Source organism: Schistocerca nitens, chromosome 3 (genome assembly GCF_023898315.1).
Source record: "Schistocerca nitens isolate TAMUIC-IGC-003100 chromosome 3, iqSchNite1.1, whole genome shotgun sequence".
NCBI lineage: Eukaryota > Metazoa > Arthropoda > Insecta > Orthoptera > Acrididae > Schistocerca > Schistocerca nitens.
The window spans coordinates 200,858,584-200,874,231 of NC_064616.1; positions in this window are offsets into that span (position 1 = coordinate 200,858,584).

The following is a 15,648-nucleotide window of genomic DNA, read 5'->3' on the forward strand; positions in this document are numbered from 1 at the left end:
TATGACCACTAGAGGTCGCTGCAGCAGTCATACCGTAAGGCAGGGCTGCGTGCGCTCCATACCCCGAATCTAAAGTGAGGGCGCCACTGTGGAGCACATGGTCCCAGTGGCCAGTAGCAACATACCCTGTCGTGTATTAAGACACATGCATCTCACTTAGTGAGGCAGTCTAGTACTCGCATTGATTCAGTTGACATTTTGCTTACAGGAATCAGGTTAGGTTAGGTTAGGTTAGGTTAGGTTAGGTTAGGTTAGGTTAGGTTAGGTTAGGTTAGGTTAGGTTAGGTTAGGTTACGTTAGGTTAGGTTAGGTTAGGTTAGGTTAGGTTAGGTTAGGTTAGGTTAGGTTCGTCCCATCCTCCCCGACACCGGCAGTAGACCTGCCTGGGTCTTCTCCCTTCTGCCAGCCATCACGGCACTGTATGTGGTGTTTTCAATCCTACACACAAGTTTCAGGGAGGGGGGCAGCATCAGGTATCTTGGTATCTAGGACCACAGGTTTCGGTTCTTAGCCAGACAGCTCAGAACTCTATGACCACTAGAGGACGCTGCAGCAGTCATACCGTAAGGCAGGGCTGCGTGCGCTCCATGCCCCGAATCTAAAGTGAGGGCGCCACTGTGGAGCACATAGTCCCAGTGGCCAGTAGCAACATACCCTGTCGTGTATTAAGACACATGCATCTCACTTAGTGAGGCAGTCTGGTACTCGCATTGATTCAGTTGACATTTTGCTTACAGGCATCAGGTTAGGTTAGGTTAGGTTAGGTTAGGTTAGGTTAGGTTAGGTTAGGTTACGTTAGGTTAGGTTGGGTTAGGTTGGGTTAGGTTGGGTTAGGTTGGGTTAGGTTAGGTTAGGTTAGGTTAGGTTAGGTTCTTCGCTTCCTCCCCGACACCGTCAGTTGATCAGCCTGGGTCTTCTCCCTTCTGCCAGCCATCACGGCACTGTATGTGGTGTTTTCAATCCTACACACAAGTTTCAGGGGGGGGGGCAGCATCTGGTATCTTGGTATCTAGGACCACAGGTTTCGAATCTGCGCCAGACAGCTCAGAACTCTATGACCACTAGAGGTCGCTGCAGCAGTCATACCGTAAGGCATGGCTGCGTGCGCTCCATGCCCCGAATCTAAAGTGAGGGCGCCACTGTGGAGCACATGGTCCCAGTGGCCAGTAGCAACATACCCTGTCGTGTATTAGGACACATGCATCTCACTTAGTGAGGCAGTCTGGTACTCGCATTGATTCAGTTGACATTTTGCTTACAGGCATCAGGTTAGGTTAGGTTAGGTTAGGTTAGGTTAGGTTAGGTTAGGTTAGGTTAGGTTAGGTTAGGTTAGGTTAGGTTAGGTTAGGTTAGGTTAGGTTAGGTTAGGTTAGGTTAGGTTAGGTTAGGTTAGGTTAGGTTTAGTTAGGTTAGGTTAGGTTAGGTTAGGTTAGGTTAGGTTAGGTTAGGTTAGGTTAGGTTAGGTTAGGTTAGGTTAGGTTAGGTTAGGTTAGGTTAGGTTAGGTTAGGTTAGGTTAGGTTAGGTTAGGTTAGGTTAGGTTAGGTTAGGTTAGGTTAGGTTAGGTTAGGTTAGGTTAGGTTAGGTTAGGTTAGGTTAGGTTAGGTTAGGTTAGTCCCTCCCTCCCCGACACCGGCAGTTGACCAGCCTGGGTCTTCTCCCTTCTGCCAGCCATCACGGCACTGTATGTGGTGTTTTCAATCCTACACACAAGTTTCAGGGGGGGGGGGAGGATCTGGTATCTTGGTATCTAGTACCACAGGTTTCGGTTCTGCGCCAGACAGCTCAGACTCTATGACCACTAGAGGTCAAAGCAGCAGTCATACCGTAAGGCAGGGCTGCGTGCGCTCCATGCCCCGAATCTAAAGTGAGGGCGCCACTGTGGAGCACATGGTCCCAGTGGCCAGTAGCAACATACCCTGTCGTGTATTAAGACACGTGCATCTCACTTAGTGAGGCAGTCTGGTACTCGCATTGATTCAGTTGACATTTTGCTTACAGGCATCAGGTTAGGTTAGGTTAGGTTAGGTTAGGTTAGGTTAGGTTAGGTTAGGTTAGGTTAGGTTAGGTTAGGTTAGGTTCGTCCCTTCCTCCCCGACACCGGCAGTTGATCAGCCTGGGTCTTCTCCCTTCTGCCAGCCATCACGGCACTGTATGTGGTGTTTTCAATCCTACACACAAGTTTCAGGGGGGGGGGGCAGCATCTGGTATCTTGGTATCTAGGACCACAGGTTTCGAATCTGCGCCAGACAGCTCAGAACTCTATGACCACTAGAGGTCGCTGCAGCAGTCATACCGTAAGGCATACTGCGTGCGCTCCATGGCCCGAATCTAAAGTGATGGCGCCACTGTGGAGCACATGGTCCCAGTGGCCAGTAGCAACATACCCTGTCGTGTATTAGGACACATGGATCTCACTTAGTGAGGCAGTCTGGTACTCGCATTGATTCAGTTGACATTTTGCTTACAGGCATCAGGTTAGGTTAGATTAGGTTAGGTTAGGTTAGGTTAGGTTAGGTTAGGTTAGGTTAGGTTAGGTTAGGTTAGGTTAGGTTAGGTTAGGTTAGGTTAGGTTAGGTTAGGTTAGGTTAGGTTAGGTTAGGTTAGGTTAGGTTAGGTTCGTCCCTTCCTCCCCGACACCGGCAGTAGACCAGCCTGGGTCTTCTCCCTTCTGCCAGACATCACGGCACTGTATGTGGTGTTTTCAATCCTACACACAAGTTTCAGGGGGGGGAGCATCTGGTATCTTGGTATCTAGTACCACAGGTTTCGGTTCTGCGCCAGACAGCTCAGAACTCTATGACCACTAGAGGTCGCTGCAGCAGTCATACCGTAAGGCAGGGCTGCGTGCGCTCCATGCCCCGAATCTAAAGTGAGGGCGCCACTGTGGAGCACATGGTCCCAGTGGCCAGTAGCAACATACCCTGTCGTGTATTAAGACACATGCATCTCACTTAGTGAGGCAGTCTGGTACTCCCATTAATTCAGTTGACATTTTGCTTACAGGCATCAGGTTAGGTTAGGTTAGGTTAGGTTAGGTTAGGTTAGGTTAGGTTAGGTTAGGTTAGGTTAGGTTAGGTTAGGTTAGGTTAGGTTAGGTTAGGTTAGGTTAGGTTAGGTTAGGTTAGGTTAGGTTAGGTTAGGTTAGGTTCGTCCCTTCCTCCCCGACACCGGCAGTTGACCAGCCTGGGTCTTCTCCCTTCTGCCAGCCATCACGGCACTGTATGTGGTGTTTTCAATCCTACACACAAGTTTCAGGGGGGGGGGGGGGGAGGATCTGGTATCTTGGTATCTAGTAGCACAGGTTTCGAATCTGCGCCAGACAGCTCAGAACTCTATGACCACTAGAGGTCGCTGCAGCAGTCATACCGTAAGGCAGGGCTGCGTGCGCTCCATACACCGAATCTAAAGTGAGGGCGCCACTGTGGAGCACATGGTCCCAGTGGCCAGTAGCAACATACCCTGTCGTGTATTAAGACACATGCATCTCACTTAGTGAGGCAGTCTGGTACTCGCATTGATTCAGTTGACATTTTGCTTACAGGCATCAGGTTAGGTTAGGGTAGGTTAGGTTAGGTTGGGTTAGGTTAGGTTAGGTTAAGGTTAAGGTTAAGGTTAGGTTAGGTTAGGTTAGGTTAGGTTAGGTTAGGTTAGGTTAGGTTAGGTTAGGTTAGGTTAGGTTAGGTTAGGTTAGGTTAGGTTAGGTTAGGTTAGGTTAGGTTCGTCGCTTCCTCCCCGACACCGGCAGTTGATCAGCCTGGGTCTTCTCCCTTCTGCCAGCCATCACGGCACTGTATGTGGTGTTTTCAATCCTACACACAAGTTTCAGGGGGGGGGGGCAGCATCTGGTATCTTGGTATCTAGGACCACAGGTTTCGAATCTGCACCAGACAGCTCAGAACTCTATGACCACTAGAGGTCGCTGCAGCAGTCATACCGTAAGGCATGGCTGCGTGCGCTCCATGCCCCGAATCTAAAGTGAGGGCGCCACTGTGGAGCACATGGTCCCAGTGGCCAGTAGCAACATACCCTGTCGTGTATTAGGACACATGCATCTCACTTAGACTGGCAGTCTGGTACTCGCATTGATTCAGTTGACATTTTGCTTACAGGCATCTGGTTAGGTTAGGTTAGGTTAGGTTAGGTTAGGTTAGGTTAGGTTAGGTTAGGTTAGGTTAGGTTAGGTTAGGTTAGGTTAGGTTAGGGTAGGTTACGTTAGGTTAGGTTAGGTTAGGTTAGGTTCGTCCCTTCCTCCCCGACACCGGCAGTTGATCAGCTCGGGTCTTCTCCCTTCTGCCAGCCATCACGGCACTGTATGTGGTGTTTTCAATCCTACACACAAGTTTCAGGGGTGGGGGGCAGCATCTGGTATCTTGGTATCTAGGACCACGGGTTGCGAATCTGCGACAGACAGCTCAGAACTCTATGACCACTAGAGGTCGCTGCAGCAGTCGTACCATAAGGCATGGCTGCGTGCGCTCCATGCCCCGAATCTAAAGTGAGGGCGCCACTGTGGAGCACAAGGTCCCAGTGGCCAGTAGCAACATACCCTGTCGTGTATTAGGACACAAGCATCTCACTTAGTGAGGCAGTCTGGTACTCGCTTTGATTCGGTTGACATTTTGCTTACAGGCATCAAGTTAGGTTAGGTTAGGTTAGGTTAGGTTAGGTTAGGTTAGGTTAGGTTAGGTTAGGTTAGGTTAGGTTAGGTTAGGTTAGGTTAGGTTAGGTTAGGTTAGGTTCGTCCCTTCCTCCCCGACACCGGCAGTTGACCAGCCTGGGTCTTCTCCATTCTGCCAGACATCACGGCACTGTATGTGGTGTTTTCAATCCTACACACAAGTTTCAGGGGGGGGGGGGGAGCATCTGGTATCTTGGTATCTAGTACCACAGGTTTCGAATCTGCGCCAGACAGCTCAGAACTCTATGAGCACTAGAGGGCGCTGCAGCAGTCATACCGTAAGGCAGGGCTGCGTGCGCACCATGCCCCGAATCTAAAGTGAGGGCGCCACTGTGGAGCACATGGTCCCAGTGGCCAGTAGCAACATACCCTGTCGTGTATTAAGACACATGCATCTCACTTAGTGAGGCAGTCTGGTACTCCCATTAATTCAGATGACATTTTGCTTACAGGCATCAGGTTAGGTTAGGTTAGGTTAGGTTAGGTTAGGTTAGGTTAGGTTAGGTTAGGTTAGGTTAGGTAAGGTTAGGTTACGTTAGGTTAGGTTAGGTTAGGTTAGGTTAGGTTAGGTTAGGTTCGTCCCTTCCTCCCCGACACCGGCAGTTGACCAGCCTGGGTCTTCTCCATTCTGCCAGCCATCACGGCACTGTATGTGGTGTTTTCAATCCTACACACAAGTTTCAGGGGGGGGGGGGAGGATCTGGTATCTTGGTATCTAGTAGCACAGGTTTCGAATCTGCGCCAGACAGCTCAGAACTCTATGACCACTAGAGGTCGCTGCAGCAGTCATACCGTAAGGCAGGGCTGCGTGCGCTCCATACACCGAATCTAAAGTGAGGGCGCCACTGTGGAGCACATGGTCCCAGTGGCCAGTAGCAACATACCCTGTCGTGTATTAAGACACATGCATCTCACTTAGTGAGGCAGTCTGGTACTCGCATTGATTCAGTTGACATTTTGCTTACAGGCATCAGGTTAGGTTAGGTTAGGTTAGGTTAGGTTAGGTTAGGTTAGGTTAGGTTAGGTTAGGTTAGGTTAGGTTAGGTTAGGTTAGGTTAGGTTAGGTTAGGTTAGGTTCGTCCCTTCCTCCCCGACACCGGCAGTTGACCAGCCTGGGTCTTCTCCCTTCTGCCAGCCATCACGGCACTGTATGTGGTGTTTTCAATCCTACACACAAGTTTCAGGGGGGGGGGGAGGATCTGGTATCTTGGTATCTAGTACCACAGGTTTCGGTTCTGCGCCAGACAGCTCAGAACTCTATGACCACTAGAGGTCGCTGCAGCAGTCATACCGTAAGGCAGGGCTGCGTGCGCTCCATGCCCCGAATATAAAGTGAGGGCGCCACTGTGGAGCACATGGTCCCAGTGGCCAGTAGCAACATACCCTGTCGTGTATTAAGACACATGCATCTCACTTAGTGAGGCAGTCTGGTACTCGCATTGATTCAGTTGACATTTTGCTTACAGGCACCAGGTTAGGTTAGGTTAGGTTAGGTTAGGTTAGGTTAGGTTTGGTTAGGTTAGGTTAGGTTAGGTTAGGTTAGGTTAGGTTAGGTTAGGTTGGGGTAGGTTGGGTTAGGTTGGGTTAGGTTGGGTTAGGTTGGGTTAGGTTAGGTTAGGTTAGGTTAGGTTAGGTTTGTCGCTTCCTCCCCGACACCGGCAGTTGATCAGCCTGGGTCTTCTCCCTTCTGCCACCCATCACGGCACTGTATGTGGTGTTTTCAATCCTACTCACAAGTTTCAGGGGGGGGGGCAGCATCTGGTATCTTGGTATCTAGGACCACAGGTTTCGAATCTGCGACAGACAGCTCAGAACTCTATGACCACTAGAGGTCGCTGCAGCAGTCATACCGTAAGGCATGGCTGCGTGCGCTCCATGCCCCGAATCTAAAGTGAGGGCGCCACTGTGGAGCACATGGTCCCAGTGGCCAGTAGCAACATACCCTGTCGTGTATTAGGACACATGCATCTCACTTAGAGAGGCAGTCTGGTACTCGCATTGATTCAGTTGACATTTTGCTTACAGGCATCTGGTTAGGTTAGGTTAGGTTAGGTTAGGTTAGGTTAGGTTAGGTTAGGTTAGGTTAAGGTTAAGGTTAAGGTTAGGTTAGGTTAGGTCAGGTTAGGTTAGGTTAGGTTAGGTTAGTTTAGGTTAGGTTAGGTTAGGTTAGGTTAGGTTAGGTTAGGTTAGGTTAGGTTAGGTTAGGTTAGGTTAGGTTAGGTTAGGTAAGGTTAGGTTACGTTAGGTTAGGTTAGGTTAGGTTAGGTTAGGTTAGGTTTGGTTCGTCCCTTCCTAACCGACACCGGAAGTTGACCAGCCTGGGTCTTCTCCCTTCTGCCAGCCATCACGGCACTGTATGTGGTGTTTTCAATCCTACACACAAGTTTCAGGGGGTGGGAGGATCTGGTATCTTGGTATCTAGTACCACAGGTTTGGAATCTGCGCCATACAGCTCAGAACTCTATGACCACTAGAGGTCGCTGCAGCAGTCATACCGTAAGGCAGGGCTGCGTGCGCTCCATACCCCGAATCTAAAGTGAGGGCGCCACTGTGGAGCACATGGTCCCAGTGGCCAGTAGCAACATACCCTGTTGTGTATTAAGACACATGCATCTCACTTAGTGACGCAGTCTGGTACTCGCATTGATTCAGTTGACATTTTGCTTACAGGCATCAGGTTAGGTTAGGTTAGGTTAGGTTAGGTTAGGTTGGGTTAGGTTAGGTTAGGTTAAGGTTAAGGTTAAGGTTAGGTTAGGTTAGGTTAGGTTAGGTTAGGTTAGGTTAGGTTAGGTTAGGTCAGGTTAGGTTAGGTTAGGTTAGGTTAGGTTAGGTTAGGTTAGGTTAGGTTAGGTTAGGTTAGGTTAGGTTAGGTTAGGTTAGGTTAGGTTAGGTTAGGTTAGGTTAGGTTAGGTTAGGTTCGTCCCTTCCTCCCCGACACCGGCAGTTGACCAGCCTGGGTCTTCTCCTTTCTGCCAGCCATCACGGCACTGTATGTGGTGTTTTCAATCCTACACACAAGTTTCAGGGGGGGGGGGGGAGGATCTGGTATCTTGGTATCTAGTACCACAGGTTTCGAATCTGCGCCAGACAGCTCAGAACTCTATGACCACTATAGGTCGCTGCAGCAGTCATACCGTAAGGCAGGGCTGCGTGCGCTCCATACCCCGAATCAAAAGTGAGGGCGCCACTGTGGAGCACATGGTCCCAGTGGCCAGTAGCAACATACCCTGTCGTGTATTAAGACACATGCATCTCACTTAGTGAGGCAGTCTGGTACTCGCATTGATTCAGTTGAGATTTTGCTTACAGGCATCAGGTTAGGTTAGGTTAGGTTAGGTTAGGTTAGGTTAGGTTAGGTTAGGTTAGGTTAAGGTTAAGGTTAAGGTTAGGTTAGGTTAGGTTAGGTTAGGTTAGGTTAGGTTAGGTTAGGTTAGGTTAGGTTAGGTTAGGTTAGGTTAGGTTAGGTTAGGTTTAGTTAGGTTAGGTTAGGTTAGGTTAGGTTAGGTTAGGTTAGGTTAGGTTAGGTTAGGTTACGTTAGGTTAGGTTAGGTTAGGTTAGGTTAGGTTAGGTTAGGTTAGGTTAGGTTAGGTTAGGTTAGGTTAGGTTAGGTTAGGTTCGTCCCTTCCTCCCCGACACCGGCAGTTGACCAGCCTGGGTCTTCTCCCTTCTGCCAGACATCACGGCACTGTATGTGGTGTTTTCAATCCTACACACAAGTTTCAGGGGGGGGGGGAGCATCTGGTATCTTGGTATCTAGTACCACAGGTTTCGAATCTGCGCCAGACAGCTCAGAACTCTATGACCACTAGAGGTCGCTGCAGCAGTCATACCGTAAGGCAGGGCTGCGTGCACTCCATACCCCGAATCTAAAGTGAGGGCGCCACTGTGGAGCACATGGTCCCAGTGGCCAGTAGCAACATACCCTGTCGTGTATTAAGACACATGCATCTCACTTAGTGAGGCAGTCTGGTACTCGCATTGATTCAGTTGACCTTTTGCTTACAGGCATCAGGTTAGGTTAGGTTAGGTTAGGTTAGGTTAGGTTAGGTTAGGTTAGGTTAGGTTAGGTTAGGTTAGGTTAGGTTAGGTTAGGTTAGGTTAGGTTAGGTTAGGTTCGTCCCTTCCTCCCCGACACCGGCAGTTGACCAGCCTGGGTCTTCTCCCTTCTGCCAGCCATCACGGCACTGTATGTGGTGTTTTCAATCCTACACACAAGTTTCAGGGGGGGGGAGGATCTGGTATCTTGGTATCTAGTACCACTGGTTTCGAATCTGCGCCAGACAGCTCAGAACTCTATGACCACTAGAGGTCGCTGCAGCAGTCATACCGTAAGGCAGGGCTGCGTGCACTCCACACCCCGAATCTAAAGTGAGGGCGCCACTGTGGAGCACATGGTCCCAGTGGCCAGTAGCAACATACCCTGTCGTGTATTAAGACAGATGCATCTCACTTAGTGAGGCAGTCTGGTACTCGCATTGATTCAGTTGACATTTTGCTTACAGGCATCAGGTTAGGTTAGGTTAGCTTAGGTTAGGTTAGGTTAGGTTAGGTTAGGTTAGGTTAGGTTACGTTAGGTTAGGTTAGGTTAGGTTAGGTTAGGTTAGGTTAGGTTAGGTTAGGTTAGGTTAGGTTAGGTTAGGTTAGTTTAGGTTAGGTTAGGTTAGTTTAGGTTAGGTTAGGTTAGGTTAGGTTAGGTTAAGTTAGGTTAGGTTAGGTTAGGTTAGGTTAGGTTAGGTTAGGTTAGGTTCGTCCCTTCCTCCCCGACACCGGCAGTTGACCAGCCTGGGTCTTCTCCCTTCTGCCAGCCATCACGGCACTGTATGTGGTGTTTTCAATCCTACACACAAGTTTCAGGGGGGGGGGGAGGATCTGGTATCTTGGTATCTAGTACCACAGGTTTCGAATCTGCGCCAGACAGCTCAGAACTCTATGACCACTAGAGGTCGCTGCAGCAGTCATACCGTAAGGCAGGGCTGCGTGCACTCCATACCCCGAATCTAAAGTGAGGGCGCCACTGTGGAGCACATGGTCCCAGTGGCCAGTAGCAACATACCCTGTCGTGTATTAAGACACATGCATCTCACTTAGTGAGGCAGTCTGGTACTCGCATTGATTCAGTTGACCTTTTGCTTACAGGCATCAGGTTAGGTTAGGTTAGGTTAGGTTAGGTTAGGTTAGGTTAGGTTAGGTTAGGTTAGGTTAGGTTAGGTTAGGTTAGGTTAGGTTAGGTTAGGTTAGGTTAGGTTAGGTTAGGTTAGGTTAGGTTAGGTTAGGTTAGGTTAGGTTCGTCCCTTCCTCCCCGACACCGGCAGTTGACCAGCCTGGGTCTTCTCCCTTCTGCCAGCCATCATGGCACTGTATGTGGTGTTTTCAATCCTACACACAAGTTTCAGGGGGGGGGGAGGATCTGGTATCTTGGTATCTAGTACCACTGGTTTCGAATCTGCGCCAGACAGCTCAGAACTCTATGACCACTAGAGGTCGCTGCAGCAGTCATACCGTAAGGCAGGGCTGCGTGCACTCCATACCCCGAATCTAAAGTGAGGGCGCCACTGTGGAGCACATGGTCCCAGTGGCCAGTAGCAACATACCCTGTCGTGTATTAAGACAGATGCATCTCACTTAGTGAGGCAGTCTGGTACTCGCATTGATTCAGTTGACATTTTGCTTACAGGCATCAGGTTAGGTTAGGTTAGGTTAGGTTAGGTTAGGTTAGGTCAGGTTAGGTTAGGTTAGGTTACGTTAGGTTAGGTTAGGTTAGGTTAGGTTAGGTTAGGTTAGGTTAGGTTAGGTTAGGTTAGGTTAGGTTAGGTTAGGTTCGTCCCTTCCTCCCCGACACCGGCAGTTGATCAGCCCGGGTCTTCTCCTTTCTGCCCGCCATCACGTCACTGTATGTGGTGTTTTCAATCCTACACACAAGTTTCAGGGGGGGCGCAGCATCTGGTATCTTGGTATCTAGGACCACAGGTTTCGAATCTGCGCCAGACAGCTCAGAACTCTATGACCACTAGATGTCGCTGCAGCAGTCATACCGTAAGGCATGGCTGCGTGCGCTCCATGCCCCGAATCTAAAGTGAGGGCGCCACTGTGGAGCACATGGTCCCAGTGGCCAGTAGCAACATAACCTGTCGTGTATTAGGACACATGCATCTCACTTAGTGAGGCAGTCTGGTACTCGCATTGATTCAGTTGACATTTTGCTTACAGGCATCAGGTTAGGTTAGGTTAGGTTAGGTTAGGTTAGGTTAGGTTAGGTTAGGTTAGGTTAGGTTAGGTTAGGTTCGTCCCTTCCTCCCCGACACCGGCAGTTGACCAGCCTGGGTCTTCTCCCTTCTGCCAGACATCACGGCACTGTATGTGGTGTTTTCAATCCTACACACAAGTTTCAGGGGGGGGGAGCATCTGGTATCTTGGTATCTAGTACCACAGGTTTCGAATCTGCGCCAGACAGCTCAGAACTCTATGACCACTAGAGGTCGCTGCAGCAGTCATACCGTAAGGCAGGGCTGCGTGCGCTCCATACCCCGAATCTAAAGTGAGGGCGCCACTGTGGAGCACATGGTCCCAGTATCCAGTAGCAACATACCCTGTCGTGTATTAAGACACATGCATCTCACTTAGTGAGGCAATCTGGTACTCGCATTGATTCAGTTGACATTTTGCTTACAGGCATCAGGTTAGGTTAGGTTAGGTTAGGTTAGGTTAGGTTAGGTTAGGTTAGTTAGGTTAGGTTAGGTTAGGTTAGGTTAGGTTAGGTTAGGTTAGGTTCGTCCCTTCCTCCCCGACACCGGCAGTTGATCAGCCCGGATCTTCTCCCTTCTGCCAGCCATTACGGCACTGTATGTGGTGTTTTCAATCCTACACACAAGTTTCAGGGGGGGGGGCAGCATCTGGTATCTTGGTATCTAGGACCACAGGTTTCGAATCTGCGACAGACAGCTCAGAACTCTATGACCACTAGAGGTCGCAGCAGCAGTCATACCGTAAGGCAGGGCTGCGTGCGCTCCATACCCCGAATCTAAAGTGAGGGCGCCACTGTGGAGCACATGGTCCCAGTGGCCAGTAGCAACATACCCTGTCGTGTATTAAGACACATGCATCTCACTTAGTGAGGCAGTCTGGTACTCGCATTGATTCAGTTGAAATTTTGCTTACAGGCATCAGGTTAGGTTAGGTTAGGTTAGGTTAGGTTAGGTTAGGTTAGGTTAGGTTAGGTTAGGTTAGGTTAGGTTAGGTTAGGTTAGGTTAGGTTAGGTTAGGTTAGGTTAGGTTAGTTTAGGTTAGGTTAGGTTAGGTTAGGTTAGGTTAGGTTAGGTTAGGTTAGGTTAGGTTAGGTTAGGTTAGGTTAGGTTAGGTTCGTCCCTTCCTCCCCGACACCGGCAGTTGACCAGCCTGGGTCTTCTCCCTTCTGCCAGACATCACGGCACTGTATGTGGTGTTTTCAATCCTACACACAAGTTTCAGGGGGGGGGGGAGCATCTGGTATCTTGGTATCTAGTACCACAGGTTTCGAATCTGCGCCAGACAGCTCAGAACTCTATGACCACTAGAGGTCGCTGCAGCAGTCATACCGTAAGGCAGGGCTTCGTGCGCTCCATACCCCGAATCTAAAGTGAGGGCGCCACTGTGGAGCACATGGTCCCAGTGGCCAGTAGCAACATACCCTGTCGTGTATTAAGACACATGCATCTCACTTAGTGAGGCAGTCTGGTACTCGCATTGATTCAGTTGACATTTTGCTTACAGGCATCAGGTTAGGTTAGGTTAGGTTAGGTTAGGTTAGGTTAGGTTAGGTTGGGTTGGGTTGGGTTGGGTTGGGTTGGGTTGGGTTGGGTTGGGTTGGGTTGGGTTGGGTTGGGTTGGGTTGGGTTGGGTTGGGTTGGGTTGGGTTGGGTTGGGTTGGGTTGGGTTGGGTTGGGTTGGGTTGGGTTGGGTTGGGTTGGGTTGGGTTGGGTTGGGTTGGGTTGGGTTGGGTTGGGTTGGGTATGGGTTGGGTTGGGTTGGGTTGGGTTGGTTGGGTTGGGTTGGGTTGGGTTGGGTTGGGTTGGGTTGGGTTGGGTTGGGTCTGGGTTGGGGTTGTGTGGGTTGGGTTGGTTGGGTTGGGTTGGGTTGGGTTGGGTTGGGTTGGGTTGGGCTGGATTGGGGTTGGGTTGGTTGGGTTGGGTTGGTTGGGTTGGGTTGGGTTGGGTTGGGTTGGTTGGGTTGGGTTGGGATGGGTTGGGTGGGTTGGGTTGGGTTGGGTTGGGTTGGGTTGGGTTGGGTTGAAGTTGGGTTGGGTTGGGTTGGGTTGGGTTTGGGTTGGGGTTGGGTTAGGTTAGGTTTTAGGTTAGTTAGGTTAGGTTAGGTTAGGGTTAGGTTCGTCCCTTCCTCCCCGACACCGGCAGTTGATCAGCCCGGGTCTTCTCCCTTCTGCCAGCCATCACGGCACTGTATGTGGTGTTTTCAATCCTACACACAAGTTTCAGGGGGGGGGCAGCATCTGGTATCTTGGTATCTAGGACCACAGGTTTCGAATCTGCGCCAGACAGCTCAGAACTCTATGACCACTAGAGGTCGCTGCAGCAGTCATACCGTAAGGCAGGGCTGCGTGCACTCCATGCCCGAATCTAAAGTGAGGGCGCCACTGTGGAGCACATGGTCCCAGTGGCCAGTAGCAACATACCCTGTCGTGTATTAAGACACATGCATCTCACTTAGTGAGGCAGTCTGGTACTCGCATTGATTCAGTTGACATTTTGCCTACAGGCATCAGGTAGGTTAGGTTAGGTTAGGGGTTAGGTTAGGTTAGGTTAGTTAGGTAGGTTAGGTTAGGTAGGTTAGGTTGGGTTTGGTTGGGTTAGGTTGGGTTAGGTTAGGTTAGGTAGGTTAGGTTAGGTTCGTCGCCTTCCTCCCCGACACCGCCAGTTGATCAGCCCGGGTCTTCTCCTTCTGCCAGCCATCACGGCACTGTATGTGGTGTTTTCAATCGCTACACACAAGTTTCAGGGGGGGGGGGCAGCATCTGGTATCTTGTATCTAGGACCACAGGTTTCGAATCTGCGCCAGACAGCTCAGAACTCTATGACCACTAGAGGTCGCTGCAGCAGTCATACCGTAAGGCATGGCTGCGTGCGCTCCATACCCCGAATCTAAAGTGAGGGCGCCACTGTGGAGCACCTGGTCCCAGTGGCCAGTAGCAACATACCCTGTCGTGTATTAGGACACATGCATCTCACTAGTGAGGCAGTCTGGTACTCGCATTGATTCAGTTGACATTTGTTTACAGGCATCAGGTTAGGTTAGGTTAGGTTAGGTAGGTTAGGTTAGGTTAGGTTAGGTTAGTTAGGTTAGGTTAGGTTAGGTTAGGTTAGGTTAGGTTAGGTTAGGTTAGGTTAGGTTTAGGTTAGGTTAGGTTAGGTTAGGTTAGGTAGGTCAGGTTAGGTTAGGTCAGGTTAGGTTAGGTTAGGTTAGGTTAGGTTAGGTCAGGTTAGGTTACGTTAGGTTAGGTTAGTTAGGTTAGGTTAGGTTAGGGAGGTTAGGTTAGGTAGGTTAGGTTAGGTAGGTTCGTCCCTTCCTCCCCGACACCGGCAGTTGACCTAGCCTGGGTCTTCTCCCTTCTGCCAGCCATCACGGCACTGTATGTGGTGTTTTCAATCCTACACACAAGTTTCAGGGGGGGGGGGAGGTTTCGGTATCTTGGTATCTAGTACCACAGGTTTCGAATCTGCGCAGACAGCTCAGAACACTATGACCACTAGAGGTCGCTGCAGCAGTCATACCGTAAGGCAGGGCTGCGTGCGCTCCATACCCCGAATCTAAAGTGAGGGCGCCACTGTGGAGCACATGGTCCCAGTGGCCAGTAGCAACATACCCTGTCGTGTATTAAGACACATGCATCTCACTTAGTGAGGCAGTCTGGTACTCGCATTGATTCAGTTGACATTTTGCTTACAGGAATCAGGTTAGGTTAGGTTAGGTTAGGTTAGGTTAGGTTAGGTTAGGTTAGGTTAGGTTAGGTTAGGTTGGGTTTGGTTGGGTTAGGTGGGTTAGGTTAGGTTAGGTTAGGTTAGGTTAGGTTCGTCCCTTCCTCCCCGACACCCGGCAGTTGATCAGCCCGGGTCTTCTCCCTTCTGCCAGCCATCACGGCACTGTATGTGGTGTTTTCAATCCTACTACAGCACAAGTTTCAGGGGGGGGGGGGGCAGCATCTGGTATCTTGGTATCTAGGACCACAGGTTTCGAATCTGCGCCAGACAGCTCAGAACTCTATGACCACTAGAGTCGCTGCAGCACGTCATACCGTAAGGCATGGCTGCGTGCGCTCCATGCCCCGAATCTAAAGTGAGGGCGCCACTGTGGAGCACATGGTCGCAGTGGCCAGTAGCAACATACCCTGTCGTGTATTAGGACACATGCATCTCACTTAGTGAGGCAGTCTGGTACTCGCATTGATTTCAGTTGACATTTTGCTTACAGGCATCAGGTTAGGTTAGGTTAGGTTAGGTTAGGTTAGGTTAGGTTAGGTTAGGTTAGGGTTAGGTTAGGTTGTAAGGTTAGGTTAAGGTTAGGTTAGGTAGGTTAGGTTTTAGCTCTTAGGTTAGGTTAGATTAGGTTAGGTTAGGTTAGCTTAGGTTAGGTTAGGTTTAGGTTAGGTTAGGTTAGGTTAGGTTAGGTTAGGTTAGGTTAGGTTAGGTTAGGTTAGGTTAGGTTAGGTTAGGTTAGGTTAGGTCGTCCCTTCCTCCCGACACCGGCAGTTGACCAGCCTGGGTCTTCTGCCCTTCTGCCAGCCCATCACGGCACTGTATGTGGTGTTTTCAATCCTACACACAAGTTTCAGGGGGGGGGGGGAGGATCTGGTATCTTGGTATCTAGTACCACAGGTTTCGGTCTGCGCCAGACAGCTCAGAACTCTATGACCACTAGAGGTCGCTGCAGCAGTCATACCGTAAGGCAGGGCTGCTCGTGCGCTCCATGCCTCCGAATATAAAG